Below are 22,867 nucleotides of genomic sequence, written 5' to 3' on the forward strand. Positions count from 1 at the left end.
TTGCAGTCCGATGGTAGTGGAAGATAAAGTACATTTCTAGCTTTATCACTCGGTAAGTAGTGGATTACTCTTATAATTAGAATTTAATATTTCTCCGTCTCAATAATTTTATTTAAAATAATATATTTTAATTAAAATAATCTCTGAGATTTGCATAATTCTTCATTTTAATCTCTGATATTTGAAATCGATAGAAGTGATTCCTGAGTTTGTCTACTGTCAATAATCTTGGTCATTCCATAAGAATTCTCTGTTAAATAAGGAAAATGACAAAAATACTCATTTAATAAACAATTGGCCAAAATGATTTGACAAAAATTGAGGTTATTTTTGTTATTCTATCCTTATCTAACGAAATTTTTTTACGAAATAACCAAAATGATTGATAATGGACAAACTCAGGACCAGTTCTATTGATTTTAAATCTCAAAGACCATAGTAAAAAATTACGTCAATGTAATTGATTATTTTGACTAAAAAAAAACCTTAAAATAATGATATTACTTGTAATAAAAAAAAGTTACATCAGTTTGAGAATTGTGAGCCATTGATTAATGATTCTGTAATGGACTAAAGTTGTCCACATATAAGAGCAGCTCCACAGGGAGGTGGTTAGGCCGGCACTCAGCCAAAAAACAAGGCTGGCACTCAGCCAATCTACTCCAGCCCGTTCCATTGCCTGGCACCCAGCCCAAGCTGGTTTCCAGGCCAGCCCAAAATTGACAGACCTTGGGACTGGTCCATTTGACGTCAAAGTGGCGTCAGAGGGAAATGATGTCAGCCTTTTTTTTTTTGTTTTTTTTGCGCCAGAGAAGGAGTTGTTGTGGAGGCTGAGGAGCAGAGCTGGTCAAGGCGGGAAAGGGTGTCAGGAGGGAAGGAGCCATGGAGGGAGAAGGACAGGAGGATGAAGCGACAGCATCGGAGGTGTGGAGATGCAGGAGAACGAAGCGCGGCGTTGAAGGACAGCAAGTGTAGAGGAGCTTGTTGTTGAGGTCGACTTGGGATTTGAAGGATAGGAGGGCAACGGCGTCGGAGGATGGGAGGAAAAGGTTTGGAGGCGGCGGTGGGAATGGATTATCTGTGCTGGGGTGGATGGCGTGTAGGAATGGAAGGGAAGGGAAATGTGGAAGATGAGAAAATAAAAATATTTTAATAATATTATTATTATTTTATTTTTTTATAAAGTCAGAAATTAAAAATAAAATTATTGTTTTTTATTATTTTATAATAAAAATAATAATATTTTAATAAATTGACTAGGTTATTTTTTTTAGGGATGGAGATGTTTTGGCCTATTACTGTTCATTGAAGTCTATTACTGTTCACTTGAGTGGATAAATGCGCTAGATGCTGGCGTAAAGTCTTTAGGGGTGAAATTGCTCTAAAAACTGCTTAGCCTAATCATTTTCTTTGTTTAATAGCATCCGTAGCACCAGCCCATCAATTCAAGAATGATTATGTCAAATTATGGATATATACAATGAATGGGTAGAATACTCTTGCTTAACGACAGGATTGTCGAATGTGACTCTAATGACTCAATAAGTTACGTATTGTGGCGTCAATGTCATGCGTGTGGTCAGATTATCACATATTTATCTTTATGTATAACTGCTATTAGGTCTAGTAATTTCTAATACAACCTGTTAATTTAATACGAAATTAACAGATTTTCGGGTCGAAATGATAATGAATCACATCATTATCGGGTAATCTGATAAGCACATATTAAGATAACGGATCGGTCCAGGTATACAAATGGGTAACCCTTTACACGATAAGAAAAATATTAATTTTATACCATTAAAAAACACTTTGTTAACTGCGATAAGTGTGACAGCCCGTCCCGGACTTTTCGTACCGTAGGGGTGAAATGACGGTTTTGCCCCTAGTATGTTTGTTGTTTGTGTGGTTGTTTTTGGTCCTTGGTTGGTTGCATCCCAACCACACATCCATCATCATCCTCATCCTTCTCTCCTATTCTCCCTATCTGTCCCGAGACCCTCTCTCTCTCTCTTTCTTATCCTTTTTGTACGGACGACACCCAAAACCCTTGAAATCTTCACAGATCGAGGAAACAAATTACACAGTTGTGCTCGTGAGGTCCTTAGGAGTTCAACCATACCCATTTCAGGTAAGGATACCTTCATTTTCACGTCGAACTCGAGATTCTCGATTTTGGTCACTATTCATGCACACGTTAATTCTTGTGTTTTTGGGAATTTCAAGCTTGTAGGAAGCTTGGTGAGGTCCTTAGGAGGCTTGGGGTGGTTCGTTTGAAGGTTTTGGACGTCGGGATCGTGAGTTGCAGGTTTGGCCGGAATTGGTGGTGTTTTCCCGGCGAGATTCTGTTGGTTTTAGTGCTTGAAAGTGGTATGGATTTGTTCCTCTTGTTGTAAGCTTCATTTTGGTACCAATTTTGTGAAATTTGGTTGAAAAACGAGTGAGATATGAAGTTTTGAATTTTTCTCGGTTTTTCGGCACCGACGACGGCGCCGGAGGTTGGCCGGAGAAGACGACGGAATATTCCGTCAGTTTGGAATGAATATTCCTAACGGCGTTAACGGAATCAGTTAGATTTAACGGAATATTCCTGACAGCGTTAACTGACGCCGTCAGTGTGCCAGGCACACGTCTGCGCGTGGGCAGCGCGTGTAGCCGTGCCTTGGCCGGCGCTTGGGGTCGCGTGCGGCGTCGAAAAATTATTTTAAAAATATGGGGATGTTCATGAGGTTGAGTAGATCATACACCCTATTTGAGCATTGTATGAGAAGTTATTTTGTAATGTTGGTTATGTGCTTTAAAATTTACGTTTTTATAGTTGTTTCGCATATAGGTGAGACCTACCCCGAGGACGAGCGCGGTCACTCGAGGCAAGGGGGTTACGACCCTTCTACATACCAGTGAGTGGGCTTGTGGTTTTCCGTATATACCTATATACTTATGTTTTTCCCAGAAAGTGAAATGAAACGTTTATACGTTTATATGCCATGCATATTGCTGCCCAGTTATTTATGCATTATTGTTGCATATTTATATGTGTGTTGGTGCTGCGGACGCGCAGGTAAGTGCCAGGTGAGTTATGGTTTATGTTCATGTTCAGTAGTGATTTGAGATGCATAGAGAGCTCATAACCTGCACCCCCGGTGTTAGGGTTCCCGCCTAGAGTTGGGCACAGTCCTTCACGTGATGTTCACCTCCCGCACCACATGCTCATCTTGGATCTAAGTTAGGTGCACAGTCCTGTCGTACAGACTACCTTAGGTGGTTTCGACTCGTAGGTGACCCGCGATTATTCGCCCAGCCTTCATGTGATCGTAGCACTTGAGCGTATTTATTATACACCCAGTCCTTTCGTACAGACCACTTTAGGTGGTTCCGACTTGTGTGTAGGTATAGTTAGTGAGTTGGAGATTTGAGCTCTAGATTCAGCCGTACAAGTCACGTTAGGTGACTCCGGCTGACAAATTACATGGCATTGTTTGGCATTACCTGAGTACTTGCATTTTATTTCGAGGCATTTGGCATCGCATATTTTTTTAGCATGGTTATTATATATATGTATATTCTATTTTCTGGGAAGTATACAGGTTTTACGACGAGGGGTTAGAACTTTGTTATGAAATGGTTTTTGAAAAGCTTTGTTTTTGCCCACTCACGCTTTCTGTTTTACGCCCCTCCAGGTTCTAGTTTGGCTAGCGCTTTTGGTGGCTCCCCAGAGGATTTCCCTGCTTATCTGACAAATTATCACCAGTGTAGGACCACCTTTGGGTGTGTTGATTTAGTGTTGTTTCTCCCGGACTGCACTAGATTTTCCGTGCTCTGAACTTTGTTTTTCACACTTACGCTTGCACATGTATGTTATTACTTTGTGTATAGCTGGTTTTTATTTATTCGTACTTTTACTATTATTTATTAGCTTTCGCACTATGCACATGGTTACGTTATTTCCACGTGACGACCAGCATGCCCTGATCTCGGTCAGGGTGTGTCAGTAGGATTCAATGATTTAATCCCGAACCAAATTGAAAGTTAAAATATATATATTTAAATTAAATTTAGAAAATTTGTGACATCCCACATCGCCCAAGGGAGTGATCCTTAAATGTATATTCTCATCCCTACCTAGCACGAGGCCTTTTGGGAGCTCACTGGCTTCGGGTTCCAAATTGTCACATCCCGGCCTGGGACGGATCACTTCCCGGGCCCGCTCCACCACCGTAGCACGATATTGTCCGCTTTGGGCTTACCATTCCCTCACGGTTTTGTTTTTGGGAACTCACGAGCAACTTCCCAATGGGTCACCCATCATGGGATTGCTCTAGCCCCCTTCTCGCTTAACTTCGGAATTCCGATGGAACCCGAAGCCAGTGAGCTCCCAAAAGGCTTCGTGCTAGGTAGGGATGGGAATATACATTTAAGGATCACTCCCCTGGGCAATGTGGGATGTCACAAAATTGATCTCTCTCATCAATATAACTCTTGAAGACAATAAATCAAGTCAAAGTTCTAATACCATTTCCCCATAATTGTCGATGAAAATTCAAGGATTTTGTAAAAATAACAACATGCAAGCTTTGAATTTTATTAGCAAGCTTTTAACTTCTGAGAAAGACTTCACAACCTTGAAAAGAAAAACACCTTCATTTTGCATATCCTTGCACATTTGATATTTGTAGTAGTGTAATACTTAATGACAAATGTGTTTTTATGTTTTGAAGAAATAGTTATGTGGAAATGTGGTGTGTACAAATTTAGAAAAAGAAAATACTTTTCTTAACAGGTCATAACAAGTTGAGTGATTTTACCTGTTGGGTAAAATGACCCATCCTGTTATGAACCGATTAAGATAATAGGCGTGACACAACATGACCCATTAAGATAACAGGTGTTAAATGAAAACAACATGATCACTGCCCGACCCATTTGCCAAACCTAACTGCTACGTTTCAATTATGTAAATTATTGTATCAATTCACATTATAACAAGTACATTAATAATTAAAATGTCACAATATAACTGTTACCTTCTAATTATGTAAATTTCTCGAGCGTTATCTACAATTAAACTTGTTCAATTAATCAAGTATTTGGGGGTTCAAAAAATCAAAAATCGAAAAAAATGGGACCGAACACTGAAACAAAACAGAAAAACCAAAAATCGAAAAAAAAAATGGAACTGAAAAAGAAAAAACTGAAACGAACTGAACCTTATTGGTTCTGTTTCAGTTTTGGAGGTTGAGAAACCGAACCGAATCGAATCCTTTTACACTTTATGAATGTATGCCCATGATGTTTCATTCTTTTGTGAAACTTTGTTGCCAAGTTTGAAGCTAAGCCTGTGACTTTTTCAATGAACATACTTGATTTAATTAGAGAGGATATTTCATTGGTTATAGAGGAAAATTTTGGAAGGCTTTGAAACTTGAAAGAGCTTCTCTCTTTGTTTGCTTTTTGAATGGATAGGTGATCTTTTTTTCTTTGCAATTGAGGTTGTTGATAGAATATGATTGGTTTATATGATCTTGTATATGTACAACTACCTTCCTACTTTCCACTTTCCCCATTTTCTTATTATTAGTCTACCAATGCAAACCTCTTTTCTAAATTCCACACTAAAAAAGATCAAGTTTTATAAAATAAAAAAATAAAAATAAAAAAACAAAATCGTACCGAAACAAAACCAAACTGAGAAAAAAAAAACGAATCCGAAAAAAATTGAAAGAAAATTGAACCGAATTGAACCGAAATTTTGGTTTGGTTTTAATTTTGACAAAAAACTGAACCAAATGAAACCAAACCCAGCCTAAGCTATAACATGCAGCTGGGACTGGTATACTGGTATATACATCATACATGGAACTCAACAACTACCTCTAACTGGAATTGCAACATGCATGCATGCATGCAGTAACAAATTGTGGTGTTTGCTGTTATGATATCGACCAAGTCTACGTACGTACACGATTTGATCACGTTTGCCCAGCTACGAACGTAACTTGTTCAACCAAACTGAAACTTCATTATATTTGTATTGAGATTGTCAAGCCGGTACAACCAAGTCTAGCTGAATTTTGAGTTTCTCACACGCTACAATATCATATTACTCAACCCTTAATTAACAAAAACAATAACAAAAAACAAAATATGCAGCAATTTGGTTACTGAAATTAAACTATATTTCAAAACTGAAAATTTATATAGTCAGTTTGCAAGTGATTTATAGTACAAGTGGTTTGAAACGGTTACCTTTATTTTCGAATTTTGTGATTAATTTCTTCCTCCCCTGTATCGTTGTACTACCATAAACAAACAAGTGATTCTTCCACAAGGCCGTATCTTTAATTATGTTAGACACAAATTTTTTTAGTTATTTTTTTCCTCCACAAGTGCTAAAAAAAAGAAATAATAAACACATAATTTTATTCCTCTTACACACTTTTTAATTTTGTTAGTTATTTTCGTTTAATTTATTTAATTTGATGAGGCTAAAAAGGTTGTGTTGAAATCAGCGCACATATAAAAACACAAAGAACTCTTTGTATTTGTGTGTGTGGCTGCATGGACACGTTGTTTATAATCACACACTAGACTTATAGACCACTAGATCCAGTAGTAGATTTTCTACGTGCATCGGACCCCAAGTATCAGCTACTTCAAACTTTTTAACTGTTAAACCTTTAGCTAAAAATACAAAAATTAATATCTAACAATTAAATTATTTGAAGTATCTTATATTTCGAAGCATTAGAAATTTTGAATCCAATAGTTCTAAGTTTGAAAGTTTGATTCGGGCTTATTCAACCCGCTTTACATAGGGAGGTTGATTGCTTATAATTTTGTTGACCCTAAAAACTACAAAGACCCTAAAAACTACAAAGCCTATGTGGCGTGCAGGCCAAGTAACTAATGAGCTAACTACATCCTTCGGTTGATGCGGGGTGCCAACTCGTCAGCCGAGCTTGGTCGAGGAGTAAAATTTGTTGATGTTGTGTTGAACGCGCTACTGACTTCTTGATCTTACAACTATGACCGAGGAAGGAACACGTCTCAGCCTTTGGGTCTTTGAGCTTGAAGACAAGGCTGCTAGTTCTATGAAGTTCACGAACCGTCGGAGCCGGGTTCAGTCATGGTGATTATATTCGTAAGAGTATAAGCACGTCGAACCGGCTCCAAATTATACGGACACAAGTACTCAAAAGGGATGTATGTCTTGATGGTAAATGTGGTTCGGCCGTTAGAATGCCGAACTCTGAAACTCACTTGTGAGTATCCAATCATAAAACCACTCGCCGTTCAATGTGCCGAATGTAGTAACATGTAACACCTTACTTCACCAGGAAGGCTAATAAGATGACCTCTGCCAATAAGGATTCGGAAACCCTTCTCGACCTAGACTTGGATAGGTAACCAGTCGGCCTTGACGCAGTGCTGTTTATCTAAACTGAAGGTGCTCCTCGGTCGGCTGATTCTACGGCAACAGTGTTGTTTATCCAAACTGAAGGTGTGTTAGCGGAAAAAGAAAATAAAAAATCTCAAGATGTTTGAGAGGTTTGCGCAGGGCGATTTGTGTGTTGAATTGGAGGGGGCTTGAATGACGCACTCTACTCTCTATTTATAGCAACAAATTCTCCTTACGATCGAGTTAAAACCATATTCATATTAGCACTTCTTATTCTGATCCAACCTTATCTCGACCAATCCTACACCTATTAAAACTTTGAACTCAACCCCCTTTTCAGGCCGTATTCATTTCCGACCAAGAATCCTCATTGCATTAGGACCCCTTATCGTACTAAGACTTCGACCCATCCGCTCTTATCCAAATCACTCCTTCTTACAATAGGACTCGACCACCCTAACTAAGCGGCTTAGGACCACCAGATAGCTCGTAGTACATTTGAAAAAGTTTTGGGCCGAACATAAACCTACGCTCGGCCCAATAATATTATTTTGGGCCCAAACAAATTTATACGGCAATTGTGAGTTTGATTGCAATATGTTGGGGTCGGCAAAACTGAAGATGGATTATAAATTTGGGGGAGTTTGACGTGACACTGGTTGTTATGAATGATTATATAATTGTTCAGATAGAATTCACGATTAAGAAATATGAATAACCCCAATCAATTTAGCAATTCTTATCAATGTAAGTGCACGTAGTAAAATATCCAATTAAGTGCATGAAATAAGAATAGCCAACGAAGATTGGTTGAGTTGGTAAGAATCGTTACCTTCGCTAAATTAAGATTTAGGTTTGAGTCCGGTGATTCTTCTTGATGGGTGATATGTAAAAATAAAAAATAAAAAAAGCTAAGAGCCCTTCTATAAGTTCTCAAAGAGACTTGTAGGCCCCGATTCTGGAATGGAGTAGCCTCACGTCACCTCTCCCTAAACTGTTACAAACAAACAATTAAAACGTGCACAACCTACATTGAAAAAGAAAACACTCAACAAAGTAACAATCAAACATCGATGAACATTTATAAATCATGCAAAATCTGCCCACCCCAAAAAAGAAAGAAAATGAAATCCAAACTAACATTGCCACACTACCATGAAAATAAAAAGTATTGACGACGATACATCATGCTGATAATTAAAATCTGCCCACCCCACCCCCCCTCGCCCCCACCCCCCCCCCCCCCCCAAAAAAAAAAAAGAAAGAAAATGAAATCCAAACTAGCATTGCCACACAACCATGAAAATAAAAAGTATTGATGACGATACATCATGCTGATAATTAAATTTTAAAAAATGCAGATAAGAGATAGGGAGATGAACCATTATAAATCATCCTAAATCTGCCCACCTCCTTGACACACCCCGACCGAGATCCGGGCGTGCTGGCCGTCACGCGAAAGTGACGAAGCCACGTGCACAGTGCGGAAGCTAATAAAATCGTAATGCAAAAAGTACGAATAATTAAAAACTAGCATACATAAGGTGATAGAAATAAGTGCTAGCGAAAGTGAGACACAAGTTCAGAGCAATAAACCTACAGTAGTCCAAAAGAAAATGATACGACAACAGTACACCCGAAGGTGACCCTACTCTGGTGGTCGTCTATCAGAAATGCCGGAAAAGCCCTCTGGGAAACCACCGAACCTGCTAGACAACTAGAACCTGGAGGGGCGCAAAACAAAAGCGTGAGTGGGCAAAAACAAAGTTTTTCGAAAACCATTTAATAAATACTTTCTAACCCCTCTCCGTAAAACCTGTATACTTCCCAGAAAATAACCATATGTACATGTATATAGATATACCAATTATGCTCAAGAATATGCCATGTCGGAACCTCATAATGAAATGCAAGTGCTCAGGTATAAATCATATCAATAACATATAATCTGGCAGCCGGAGTCACCTAACGTGACCTGCATGGCTAAATCTAGAGCTCAAATCTCAATCTCAATAACTAAACCTGCCCACGAGTCGGCACCACCTAAGGTGGTCTGTACGACAGGCCTGGGTGTAATACATATAAACGCTCTAGTGCTACGATCACGTGAAAGCTGTGCGAATAATCGCGGGTCACCTATGAGTCGGAACCACCTAATGTGGTCTGTACGACAGGATTGTGCACCTAACTTGGATCCAAGCTGAGCGTGTGGTACGGGAGGTAAACATCACGTGAAGGACTGTGCCCTACTCTGGGCGGGAGCACTAACACCGGGGGTGCAGGTTATGAGCTCTCTAAGCATCTCGAATCGCTACTGAATGTAAACATGAATAACACTTACCTGGCACTTACCTGTGCGTCCACAGCACTCGATATGCATAAGTATATATATATATATACAACTAATAATGCACTCAATGATGCATAAACAATGATAATATAGTGCATGGCATGAAACACATAACTCTTTCAATCAATTTCTGGGAAAATAAATGTATATAGGTATATACGGAAAACCAAAAGCCCACTCACTGGTATGTGGAAGGGTCGTAGCCCCCCTGCCTCGAGTGACCACGCTCGTCCTCGGGATAGGTATCACCTATATGCGAAACAACTACAAAGACGTTAATTTTAAAGCACATAACCAACCTTTTGTAATAACTTCTCATACAATGCTCAAATGGGGCAAATGAATATACCAACGTGCTCTACTCAACCTCAGGATCACACCCAAATTTTTAGAAAAATTTTCCACCGCCGCACGCGCCCCCACGCGCCGGCCACGCGCAGGCACGTGCCTGGCACGCTAACGGCGTCAACTGACGCCGTAGGGAATATTCCGTCAGTTTTGACAGATTCCGTCAACGGCGTCAGGAATATTCCTTCAGACTTGACGGAATATTCCGTCTCCTTCTCCGGCGCCGTCGCCGGCACCGGAAAACTGGAAAATTTTCAAACGTTTATATCTTCTTCGTTTTTCACCCAAATTCGACAAAATTGGTACCAAAATGAAGCTTGGAACTAGAGGAACACAATTATACTACTTTCAAGGGTTAAAAACACGAAATCTCACCTGTACAAACAACCCAACTCCGGCCAACTTCGAAACTAGTGATCCCGACGTCCAAATCCTTCAAACGAACCACCCCGAGCCTCCTAGGGACCTCACCAAGCTACCTACAAGCTTGAAATTCCCTAAAACGTGAGAAATCACGTGTGCATGAACAGTACTCAAAATCGGACGTTGTGGATTCGACGTGAAAACGATGATGTTCTTACCTGAAAATGGCATGGTTGGACTCCTACAAGCTTCACGAGTTCGAATATGGTCTTGGTTTCCTCGATCTGTAAAGGTTTGATAGGTTTTGGGTGTGTGTCCGTACGTTTTCAAAGGAAATGGAAGGAATGAGGACTCGGGACAGTGCAGGAAATAGGAGGAAAAAGGCTGTGGTGTGTGGGAAGGTGTGTGTGGCTCCCAAACATGCCAACCAAACTCACAACAACAATTAAACGTAAAGAAATCGAACTAGGGGCAATTTCGTCTTTTCGCACGTACGTTGTAATATTTCTAGGACGGGCTGTCACACCCCCCCCCCCCCAAAAAAAATGAAAGAAAATGAAATCCAAACTAACATTGCCACACTACCATGAAAATAAAAAGTATTGATGACGATTCATTATGCTGCCCACCCCACTCTCCACCACCCCCCCCCCCCCCCGCCCCCCGCCCCAACAAAAAATAAATAAATAATGAAAGAAAATGAAATCCAAACTAACATTGCCACACTACCATGAAAATAAAAAGTATTGATGACGATACATCATGCTGATAATTAAATTAAAAAAATGCAAATAAGAAATAGGGAGAGAGTTGGGACCTATTGGATAAGGGTCGTGAGATATTTGTTTAGTTCTCAATTGATATCTAAGATTATATTGAAATGGATACCCCACTATAACAAAAGTATGTTTGAATGCTAAATGAAGAAAGAAAAAAAAAGTGTCCAACTTGAAGGTGAAAGATGAATTACTTATTCTTACCAAAAAAGTGACACAACGAGAATATATGTAAAGAGAAATCAAACGAAAATCCTACATACGCTGGAATCCACTAGCAAGCCCTGGAGTCCACTAGAAACATAGAGAGAATACTTACTTTTATTGAATAACTATTGAAAAGATAGTAATTCTAACACCAAGAGGTATGCTTATACGTCCAAAACATTAAGCCAAACCCTAGAAGGACTTTAACGTTCCAATAGGAAACAAAATAAACGGTTAATAAATTTCCAAAAGTATTCCTAGAACTTAAAACGTTGTTTTGAGATTGTGAATGAAGTACTTTGGCCAAATTTGTCACTTTGTCACAAGCTTCGCTCGTATAGTTCCCCACGTCTTTCTCTTTGAAATGATAAATTATAAGCCTAATTCTGACACTTACGCCCAAACATTAATTTCACGAACATTACCGCCAGTTTGCGTCTTCTAAACCGCTCTTCAATATACTTATTCATATATTGTACATATAAGGAAAGATAAATTACTTATTAAAAGATTTTATAAGTTATCAATTCCAATCAAATCGTAAACAACAAACGAGGTTTAAGGGTTTAACAAAGCATTGGTAGGCGTCAATTGCTCAGTTAACAATTTCAAATCTGTGTTTGATTAGCTCAACCCATCCAATTCTAAGTGGCTGGTATATGGTAGAAAAACTGAAAATGTCCATTCATGGCATGATTGCTTACTTTGAATCGGATGAGTCATGAATCAATACAAGATGAGTAAGGATGTGAAACAGTCGGTATGAGATAAACAACGCCTTCCTTCGTTAACCTACATATAATTTTTTAGATGTGTCATATGCAAAATCAATATGAGAGTCTCACTTAGTTTGACTCTTGCCAATCCTTCGAACTTATGCTTCAGTACAATTTTTTAAATTAAAATAAAAGTCTTTTATTATCACTAATGCTATATTAATAACAAACTATTAAGGTTAAGTTTTATCTTTGATAGTTTGTCATTAACATGCTAAAGTCTAGTATCTTCAATTGAAAGCAAAAAGTTTGACTCAATTAGCGAATTTGATGTCTAATTGTAACTAGCGCATTGTTTGAATTAATCATAACACTCCTACTTCAATATTTTTTAAAAGGAGAGTTTGACTCTTGTTTCTCTATTCTAAATTCTATTCGAAATTTAAATTTATGTAATTTTCTTTTATATATTTTAAAATAGTCCACTATCTACCAACCCATTAACCCGATGACTATGTGAATCGTGACACCAAACAAAAACAAATCTCTGCGCCAACGGGCGATTGGTCAAATTAAATGAAAGTGACTCCATGGGACCTCTACAGAGATGTTAAAATTTTAGATGGAATGTTACCGTGTGTATTTGATATAAAATTTATTTTCAACCGACGCGTTATTTGTTGATTAGATTTAGAACCTTTGTGATTAGGAGTCAAATTTAATTTATTTTTAATTAAATTTAATAGTGAGTCTCTTATTTAATAAAAATTTTGTTCTAACATTTTTTTAATAACTACAACCATTTAAATTTTTATTTTAATAAAAAAATAACATTTGTCAATTCAATTGAAAAAGAACAAAATTTAATATAAAACTTTAAATTGCCATATCAACTATCAATTCTAATTTGAATGCTATAGTTTAACATTTTTTTTTGGCGATGTCTAACAGCCACCTATCCAAATTTCCAAAACTTTCCACGTCAAAAGGAGAGAGCGAATAAAGCATCTCCAAAGAAGACGTTAATTTTAAAAAAAAATTTAAAAAAAAAAAAGTTAATTTCAAAACATCAAATTTCAATTTGATGGTTAACTTAGCAATTTGACATATTATTAATATTTTCCTCACCCGATATGCCAAAATTTATTGTTTCATTTATATTTTTTTTAAACAAAAGTAAAATAAGTTGGGTTGTTGTTGGTTTAAAAATAATAAAATAATACTTAAATATGTTGTGTTTAAGGTAACGCAAGTGGAATGCTTTTAGAAATAGCAAAAATAAAATTTGAAGACAGCTTCGAATTTGACATCTCTTTGTCCATGTCTGCTTAGCCTTCCTTTCCATGTCATCTTTAACATCTCGCTTGAAAATGAGCCCCACATTGATGGGAGAAGGGATCTTGTATGAGTTTATAAGAGGTTGAGCTACTCTCCATATAACCAATTTGTTTTATGGTGGAACCTCAACTTTCTTCATGGTATCGTAGCAGATTGTCCCATGTGTGAAGTCAAACGGTCACATGCGTCATCCCATTGTGTTGTTCACGTATTAGGCTCAAAAATTCACCACAATTGTATTTTTGACGTGGTCTAAGATCATCTCCAACCGAAGGGTCCAGAGGGTCAGAGGGCCAAAAATAGCCCGAAAATCGTCTCCAACCGAGGGCTAAGCCAGAGGGCTATGGAATCTAAGAGGGCCCCACGGAATCGGAGAATGCTAGAGGGTTGGAAGGCTAGCTGCAAACAGCCAGCTCGGGGCCGGCCAGAAAATATAGCTTTCCTGTCGGTTATAATCGACAGGAATATATTTATATTAAAAATTAAATGTATTCCTGTCGATTATAACCGACAGGATTGCTTAAAAAAAAAAAATTGAATATATCGGCTAGTCAACTAGCCATTGTAATCAAAATTTTTTTTTTTTTGGGCCATTTTTTTTTTAATTCTTAAATATTCTTTTTTTTTTTTTTTTTTCCTTATAGATACCTAAACCATTCATTAAATTTAAATTCTAATTTTTTTGGTTTTTTGGGCCAATTTTTAAATTTAAGTTGTTAGATTTGAATTTAAGTTGTTGTAGTTTTTAAATTTAAATAATAAATTATGTTTTGCCCTATGGTTTTCGGTTGAAAACGATTTTTTGTGGCAGGGCTAAAACGAGTCCTCTGACCCTGTGGCCCTCGGTTGGAGACGAAGACAAATATTATCATGTATTGTTTATTAAAATATTAATATATTGAAGAATCTTGGAAGGGCTAAAACAAGACTTGTGGCCAGCACTCATTTGGAGATGGCCTAAGCTGTCATCCAAAAATGTCGCACCCTCTCTCTCTCTCTACACCGCCACCGCTCTCCTCCCATTCCCACACTTCAACTCCCGCCATGTCCTCCGTCGCATTCCGCAACGCCGCCATTACTTCCCGCGTTCTTCCTTTCTTCTCCGCCAGATTCTCCCTCTACCACTCCTCCTCCATCTCACTCAAGTCCCTCAGCTCCGCTCCCCTCATTTCCCACCTCTTCCTAAACCCCAAACTCCGCTCGCCCCCTCACGCGCTTACCCGAGCATACAGCCCGGCCACCGCGCCCAAATGCCTCGCCTCCGACCCGGAGCAGCTGAAGCTCGCCAGAGAGGACATCAAAGAGCTCCTCAAGATCACTTTTAGCCACCCGATTCTCGTATCTCCATAACCCAATTCGTACATTTTCGTTTTCTTCTAAAGGCATCGAGAAAAGTTGAGCTAAAGTGACGATCTTTTCTTCGTTTTGTACAGGTTCGGTTGGGGTGGCACGATGCTGGAACTTACAACAAGAACATTGAGGAGTGGCCGCAAAGAGGTGGAGCCAATGGGAGCTTGAGGTTTGAGATTGAGCTCAAACATGCTGCCAATGCAGGTAATTAACAAACCCAATTTCTAATTGTTGTTAAATTATGCTTGTAATCTTTGTGCTGACCGAAGCGTAGTCAAGTTGGCTATCCAATTTCGAATCCTGCTTCATGTAGTTTAGTTTAGCTTAAATTAGATTATCGCTCGAATGTCAATGATAATGAGCTTACATTTCTCAAATTTAGGTCTTGTGAATGCATTGAAGCTCGTTCAGCCGATAAAAGGCAAGTACCCTGGTCTCATACGCCGACTTGTTCCAATTGGCCAGTGCTACTGCGGTGGAGGTGATTCTTAGTCTTCCTCTAACATTCGTATGAACAAAATTTGTACATTTGTGACAAATTCATTTAACTGATTGAGATCGTTTCATTTTTCAGGAGGCAGGGGGCCCGAAGATTCCAATGAAGTATGGGAGAGTTGAGGTCTCAGGACCTGAGCAATGCCCAGAAGAAGGGGAGGCTTCCTGGTTAGTAAACCATTCATATTTTTCTATAATGGTATTCAAGATAAACATGGAATTGGAATTATTTGGGTGAAGACCATATACGCTTTTGCTCTTCAATTTGCTCAATTCATTTTGAAATATTTGTCTCGGCTTGTTTAGATGCTGGCCCTCCTTCGCCTGCTGATCATCTACGTCAGGTTTTCTACCGAATGGGGTTGAATGACAAGGTGACTTTTAAGTGATGTAAACTTGGTTTCTGGACATAACAATGTGCATGTGATGGTTACTAATGAACCTGCTTGATATGTAGGAAATAGTTGCATTGTCTGGGGCACACACTCTTGGGAGGTCCAGACCTGATCGCAGTGGTTGGGGCAAGCCAGAGACAAAGTACACAGTATTGACTCAGAATCTCGTATTCACTTAAACCACACTTAACAGAAAAGAATTTGCCACTGTCAAGTGGCTTATTTAAGATATTTTCTGTTCCATCTATCACTCGAGGTTTTGAGATTTAACAACCAGAACATGAGCTTACTGAGTTGATTAAGGTTAATGCCAAATATGATATCTTTAGCCATTATTTAGTAGTGGTGGCTCACACCTACAAGCCTACGATAAATATTATTAAGGAGAAGAAGAATAATTTCACCACAATAGCTAGAAAGTTAACTAGCATTATTTTCATGGCAGAAAGACGGGCCAGGGGCACCAGGAGGACAATCGTGGACAGCACAATGGTTGAAGTTTGATAATTCCTGCTTCAAGGTATTCAAATAGTATCCCCTTATTTGGGTGTGAATTCTCACACTCCAATAGGAGGCTGGTGGGAGTTGGTACAAGGTTTTCCTTTACTCACGGCGGGTTTTCTCTACAGGATATCAAGGAAAAGAGGGATGAATATCTACTGGTGTTGCCAACTGATGCAGCTATTTTTGAAGATCCAGCATTCAAGGTAAAACAAAACAAAATTGAGAGTGATGATGTCCGATGTGTATCCTTTGTTACATTGAAATTTTGCAGATATATGCTGAGAAATATACTGAAGACCAAGAAGCCTTCTTCAAGGATTATGCTGAAGCTCATGCTAAAGTCAGCAACCTGGGGGCCAAATTTGACCCTCCAGAGGTTTGCTAACTTTCAATGTTTCCTATGTTGATTCTGTTATGGATTAGCAATCCCCCATGAATAATGCATGTTAATGCTTACTGTATGAAAACTTTATTCCTGCTTCGATTTTCGTGAAAGGGTCCTCCGGTGTTGTTTTGCCTATTAACCTTGAGACTGATTATTAAATATGATGATCAGGGTATTGTGATCAATGATGGTCCTTTGCAGCCTATACCAGAAAAGTTTGTGGCAGCCAAATACTCATCTGGCAAGGTTGTAAACGCGGAACTCCCACACCTCTTAATCAATAATCTTTTGATCAATAATTAACAAATCCCTTGCATCTGTGAGGATTGATGACAACTCTGGGGGGAACTTTTTCCGTACAAAATTTTCATGTTCTTTATTCGTACGGTTTTCTGCAGGAGTAAAAAGCCAGTATCAAGCTTTCTTGGGCTATCTGCTTTAACAATACAAGATGAAGCTATTTTCAATACTCAAGTGTAATAGTCGGGATTCTTAAATGAAGAGGAAAGGAATAAATTCAATAGTAACCTCTGCGACTGTGAATTGCAGGGAGAGCTCTCAGATAATATGAAGCAGAAATTCGGGCGGAGTATCAAGCAGTTGGTGGAAGCCCAGATAAGCCTCTACAGTCTAACTATTTCCAAGATTTCATCAGTACTTGCACACATTGTTTAACATGATTTCCAGTCTTCTCAGTACTTGCACACATTGTTTCATCCATGATTTCAAACAACATCAGTACTTGCACACATTGTTTAACATCAGAGTAAGTTAAGTTTTTGAGAATCGCACATTACTGAAAACTTTTTTTTTTTTTTTTTTGAACAAATTATTGAAAACTTATGTTCTGGTAACGTTGCAAGGTGATGTTCGAGCTCATACATTTAAATAGCAAAAAATTTGCGTTAGAGCAACCAGGCTTTCACCTGTGAGGAGACATTTCTGGATCTATCACTCTGGCAGTATTTCATATCAATATTCCACTGCCATATGCGTCAATGGTTTGGGATACCGTCCACATTGACATCTGGTTTAGGCAAGTCATTTGTTCGTAGGGTTTTAAACGACGTTAGAATATCAGTTATTCCTATCTATTATTTCCAGGTTGACCATTTACCTTGATAAATTTGAGGTTTTAAACGACGTTGGAATTAAACAAGGGTGTGTCAGGGGAGAAAAATATGGTTATGGAGAGAAACTCTCTTGCAACCAATATATCGTCCTAGTGGCACTAGCAATGAAGCCAGTGAGGTTGGAGTAGATTCCAAGTTTTAAATATGACGATGAGGGTACCAATGTCTTTTTACGGTCGAATTAGTGATAGTTGTACTAGTAAACGTAATATAATCCTAACATCTGTTAATTATAATGTATGTGGACGAGTTTAGTCTAATAATATCGCACTAATAATCTGTAAATCATGGTCAGGAGAAAATGCATAAATTTACTCTGCAAGATGCGTTTGTCGATGACGGCAGAGATTTTCTTGATAGACAATTTGACACGTTATGTTATTAGATTATATCGATCTCCGTTCTTAGGCAAATGAATTTGATTCGGTTTTGTAATTCAGCTTCAGGGACAAACAACGCAGCATGCCAAAACAAGACTGACTCGATAGGATTTTGTTTTCCCAAGTATGACCTATTTTCTGTGAAGCGTGTGATCCTAATTTCATGACAATTTGCTATCCAGCGTTCGCACCACATCAATTTCTGTGACGCTTGTTACGAGTGGGATGCTATCTCAGTAGTACATTCTCGTTGTACTTTTCCTTTATTTTATTTTATAATATTGCACGATGATTATAATCGTTTATTTTTTAGTTCATGTTTTAAAAATCAACTCTGCATAAAACAACGAAACTAAAATATTTGAACAATTCAATTAATGCCATCAAAATTTTAGCGTTGATTGAATAACGTGCATGGTCAATTATTTATTGGATAAACATTAAATAGCCAAACGATTTCGTATTTGATTAATTTTTTTTGTAGAATAATTGTCAAATGGTGACCTTAAAGATAAACAATCTGAGTTATCATAGAACATTACATAATGAAAAGGGTGACCTTGTTAACATTCATTCTTCATGTAAAAAGGACTTGGATACAGTACGGAACCACTATGGAGTCATTATTTGTCTTTAATCTTATCAACTTCAAAAACCCCATGTATATTTGTTTATGTATTGTACTGAAACCCTATAACAACTAAGGCAAACTAAATTACAATGTCATTCTCCTACTTCTTTTATTTTCTTCTATCATATTTGTCTTTATTTTCTCTTTTTTTTGTGTGCAACTCTATTGTGCGCATCATTTGCTTGATTAAACACTTTAGTTGAAAAACCTTGATAATTTTCAACATTACTCTACAATATCATGTATTCATTATCGACAAGTCTCTACAAATAATAATAGTTTTTGACATATATAGAATAAACTTTCAGTATATGTTGATAGCAATTGTTAAGTACTTATAAAATGCTAAACAAATGGTCCAATAAAATCTTTTTGGCTGATATTACAACTCCATTATTTGAAAATTCTGAGTACTTGAACATGCTGCTTGGTCAAAGCACGGAGCAAATGACCAGAAGGCATGTGACTTTCCCCTTGGAATAAAAGTGTAAAGAAATAAAGAGATGATCATAAGTAGCTGAGCTCTGCAGCCTGCAGTCCCCCAATTTGGTGGCACACAGGGTTTTAGCGCAATGATTGTTCTCAATGGAGGGAGAGAGCCTATCGAGTATTGACTACTGAGTGCCGTGATAAAGCCTAACAAGCCATGGGCCTATATGGCAAAAGTTGCTTGCCCTTTTCCATATGGAGCCAAGTGAAAGGGAGCATTGAATAATCAAAACTACAAATGTTAGTGTGAAAGCAAACTCTATAATTTTAATTTATTAAATGTCCAACTACATATATCATTTTCTCTGTCACTTGTTTCAATTTTTCTAGCATGAATTATATGACCGTTTGATCGCTAGCACATTCAAACGTTCATTCTCTCAGTCTATATTTTGAGTTGATCTATACTAGAATTTTTGCACTTCCTTGGGCATGTTCAATGTGCTTCACAAATGAGCACCTACGTTAAAATTTAGGGAGAAGTTAGAAAACATCAATTCCAAACATGTTTCATATTATGCTCTTAAGATTATGAACGCAATTTCAATTTGACTGAGTAAACAAAAAGGACCCAAATGCATAACATCGAGGATGGAAGCAACTATTATCAGAGTTCAAAGACCAAAAATCTAAGGTTTGTTTTGTCGTAATAAAAGGGTTCAAAACCAAATATGATAGGTTAATTAAACAAGACTAATCAATAAAATTAGAGCATCTTGAATGAAAATGTCAAAAGATAAATGTTAAGTGTTACTTTGATTCCTGACGTGGCAATGTAAGATTTCCTCTTCCTCCAACTCATTTGTTTTTTTTTCTTGTAAATGATATTTGCAGGACTCACCTTTTCTCATATGTCAAATTTGACGTATAAAAATTCATATGTCAATCCACATAGGTTTGACATACGATTGGAACTTATTCCTACCTTCAACTTTAATTGCATTGCATTGCATTCCACTTATGATTTGATATCTCATGTGAAGATGGTATGAGATGGGATCATAGGAGTAGGATTTGGATCCCATTCGGATCCTCTTTATGAGCAATGGTAGAGCCACTTGAGGACCAAGAGACGTCCCAACCTACCCTGGAATTTTTCATTTTGTAGTTTCTGTTTGTGCGCTTTTAGTTGGATACTCTGCATTCTTCAACTTATGTATGTTTGCTTCCGGCTAGCTTTATTGTGTTTCATAGACCAAAAAAAAAAAAAAAAAAAAAAGGTTTTACAATAGTATTGTTATGAAACCAAAGACATATATCAACTAGTCTTCCTTAGTTAGTTCACTATTTTGCATGATAGGGTGTTATTTTATAGTGAAACCATGCATATATGGAATAGAGAAAGAATTTATCTTGAAAGATAATTTTCATAGCTGGAGTTTTAAGCCATGATTATTAATTTTTGTTCAACTTAAATACAGGAACTTGTAAAGAAATTTGTTGCTTACAATATAATTATCTCAAAAAAAAAATAAAAAAATAAAACTTTGTGACTTCATTACTCTTTTTGATTAAAGTTTTTGATTCACTACAAAAAATGAACCTTCTTCTTCCATTAGTTATATATTTTTTTTCAATTTCTTTCTTATGCCTTTGAGACCCTTCCTAACTTTAATTTCGGGTTCCGTCACTACTTATAAGGATTTTAGAGATTCTCACATTGTATCTCATCATGTATTGTGCGATAAATTATTTTAAATTTTTATTTAAAATTAAACATAAATAATATTTAAATTATATAATATTCAATAAATAGATAAAAAGATTCTTAACAAAGAGAATCTAAAGAAGATTCTCACCCTTGCGAATAGTCAATTTGCAAGTACTAATTTCGTGATGGTTCGTAATCCAACGCGTTGTGGTGGTTGGCATCGACAAGACTCCACCAGAGACGTACAATTATGATGCAACAATGAATGCGCTATTTATTTGACAATTCGTGCACACAAAAGAGGTTAAATAATAAAACCATTTTCTAACATTTATTACGATGATGATGCAAAACAACAATATTCCATGCACTGCGAGAAATTTTTCCAAGAGCCGAGTACACATGAGTGTTCCCCACCTATTAGCATTTGACATCTTGGATATCCTTCAATCTTATTTTTCAATAAATAAATAAAACTAAATGCTAATAGGTGAGGGAACACCAGGTGTCATGTGTACCCGGCTCTTGGAAAAATTTCTCATGCACTGCATGCGAAATTGGATAAGGATTATCTGCCTTCTCATTTTAGATGTTTTTTTGTTTTGTGTGATCATGATTAAGTCACGTTAATATTTTATATTTTTTTTAAAAAAAATAAAAATAAATAGTAATATAAAATATTGACGTGACTTTACACAAACAAAAAGTTACGAAAGAGCATGGAAAGTAAAAGGGCAAACAATCCTTGTCCTGCGAAATTAGCAATTTGACTTTCATGATCATTACGCACTTCTTTATCCCCCCGAAAGTTCGATTTGGTTTAGTTTGGTCATCAAACCAAACCATACAAATGGTTCTGACTGGATAAAATTATTTAAACATACAAATATTAACTAGACACATTTGTTAAAATATATACACACACACACGTGAGTGATAAAATGGCATGTTGGGTTTTTTTAGCTTATGATGAGTTGTCCTAATCTATTAGAAATTATATTCTTAGATGATTAAATTGTTTTTTTTATTAAAATTGTTTTTTTTAATTGGATTAATATTCCTTATTGAAAAAGATCTTTGTCATGTCTGCATAAAGGGATTATTATCTAGTTTGAATTGGAGCAGAACAATAAGTTGTAGTCCACTGAAGGAGTTAGAGTGAGAATATTGTAAGTCAAACCGTGTGCAAGAGAAAAAAAAAAAAAAAAAAAAAAAAGAGATAAGAGTGTCTTTCTTGTTCTTGTTCTTTCAAGGTTTTCTTCAAGTCTTAATCATAGAGGCTTGACAAAATTCTTTGTTGTACTCATTATTGACACAGTGAAAATTTGTTGTTGTTGCTCCATGGACATAGGCACATAGCCGAACCACATAACCTCCCAGTGTTATTTATCTTGGTTATTTTGTTTTCGGTGTGTCAATTATTGTTTTATTTGTTCGTCTTTTAAATGCGATACTCACAACAACTAGTATAAGAGCCAAGTTTGGTTGCTATTCGTTTAGAATGGAGAGTGTGATTAGCACCATAATGAAACTCATCCACTTCAACTGGGTTACGTGAAAATTGAAAATTAAGGACGTGCTTTATTGTAAAGATTCTCCATGAGCCAATTGGAGGTGTTAAGAGCAAGTTAACAAGTATGTATGATGCTGATTGGACCAAGATGCAAATGAGCAATGTTTTTTTGGCAAAGAAGTCTATAATTGCCTTTGTTAATGACGATGAGATTGAAAACGAGAAATTGTTGTGGCAAATAACACAAGAACACGTGTACAAATAAAGAATGTTTTATCAATGTAAATGTAGGGTTACAATCTCTTTGCAAAACTTGAATTCTCTTATTCAACCTCCAGGGTGAAAATATGTGTGTTGTTGATCCAAGGGTCGTGATGACTTGATCTCCAATGAACCAACGCCTCAAGGTTTTGGCTTGTGGCGATGGAGGAATCGGCACGT

At 37.3% G+C, this 22,867-nt stretch overlaps 1 pseudogene; it reads left to right on the forward strand.

The window, feature by feature from the left end:
- Window positions 1-14,468: 14,468 nt before the first annotated feature.
- On the forward strand, window positions 14,469-18,475 carry LOC137746147 (probable L-ascorbate peroxidase 6, chloroplastic/mitochondrial; annotated as a pseudogene).
- The last annotated feature ends 4,392 nt before the right edge of the window (window positions 18,476-22,867 follow it).

This window comes from Pyrus communis, chromosome 1 (assembly GCF_963583255.1).
Source record: "Pyrus communis chromosome 1, drPyrComm1.1, whole genome shotgun sequence".
Lineage (NCBI taxonomy): Eukaryota > Viridiplantae > Streptophyta > Magnoliopsida > Rosales > Rosaceae > Pyrus > Pyrus communis.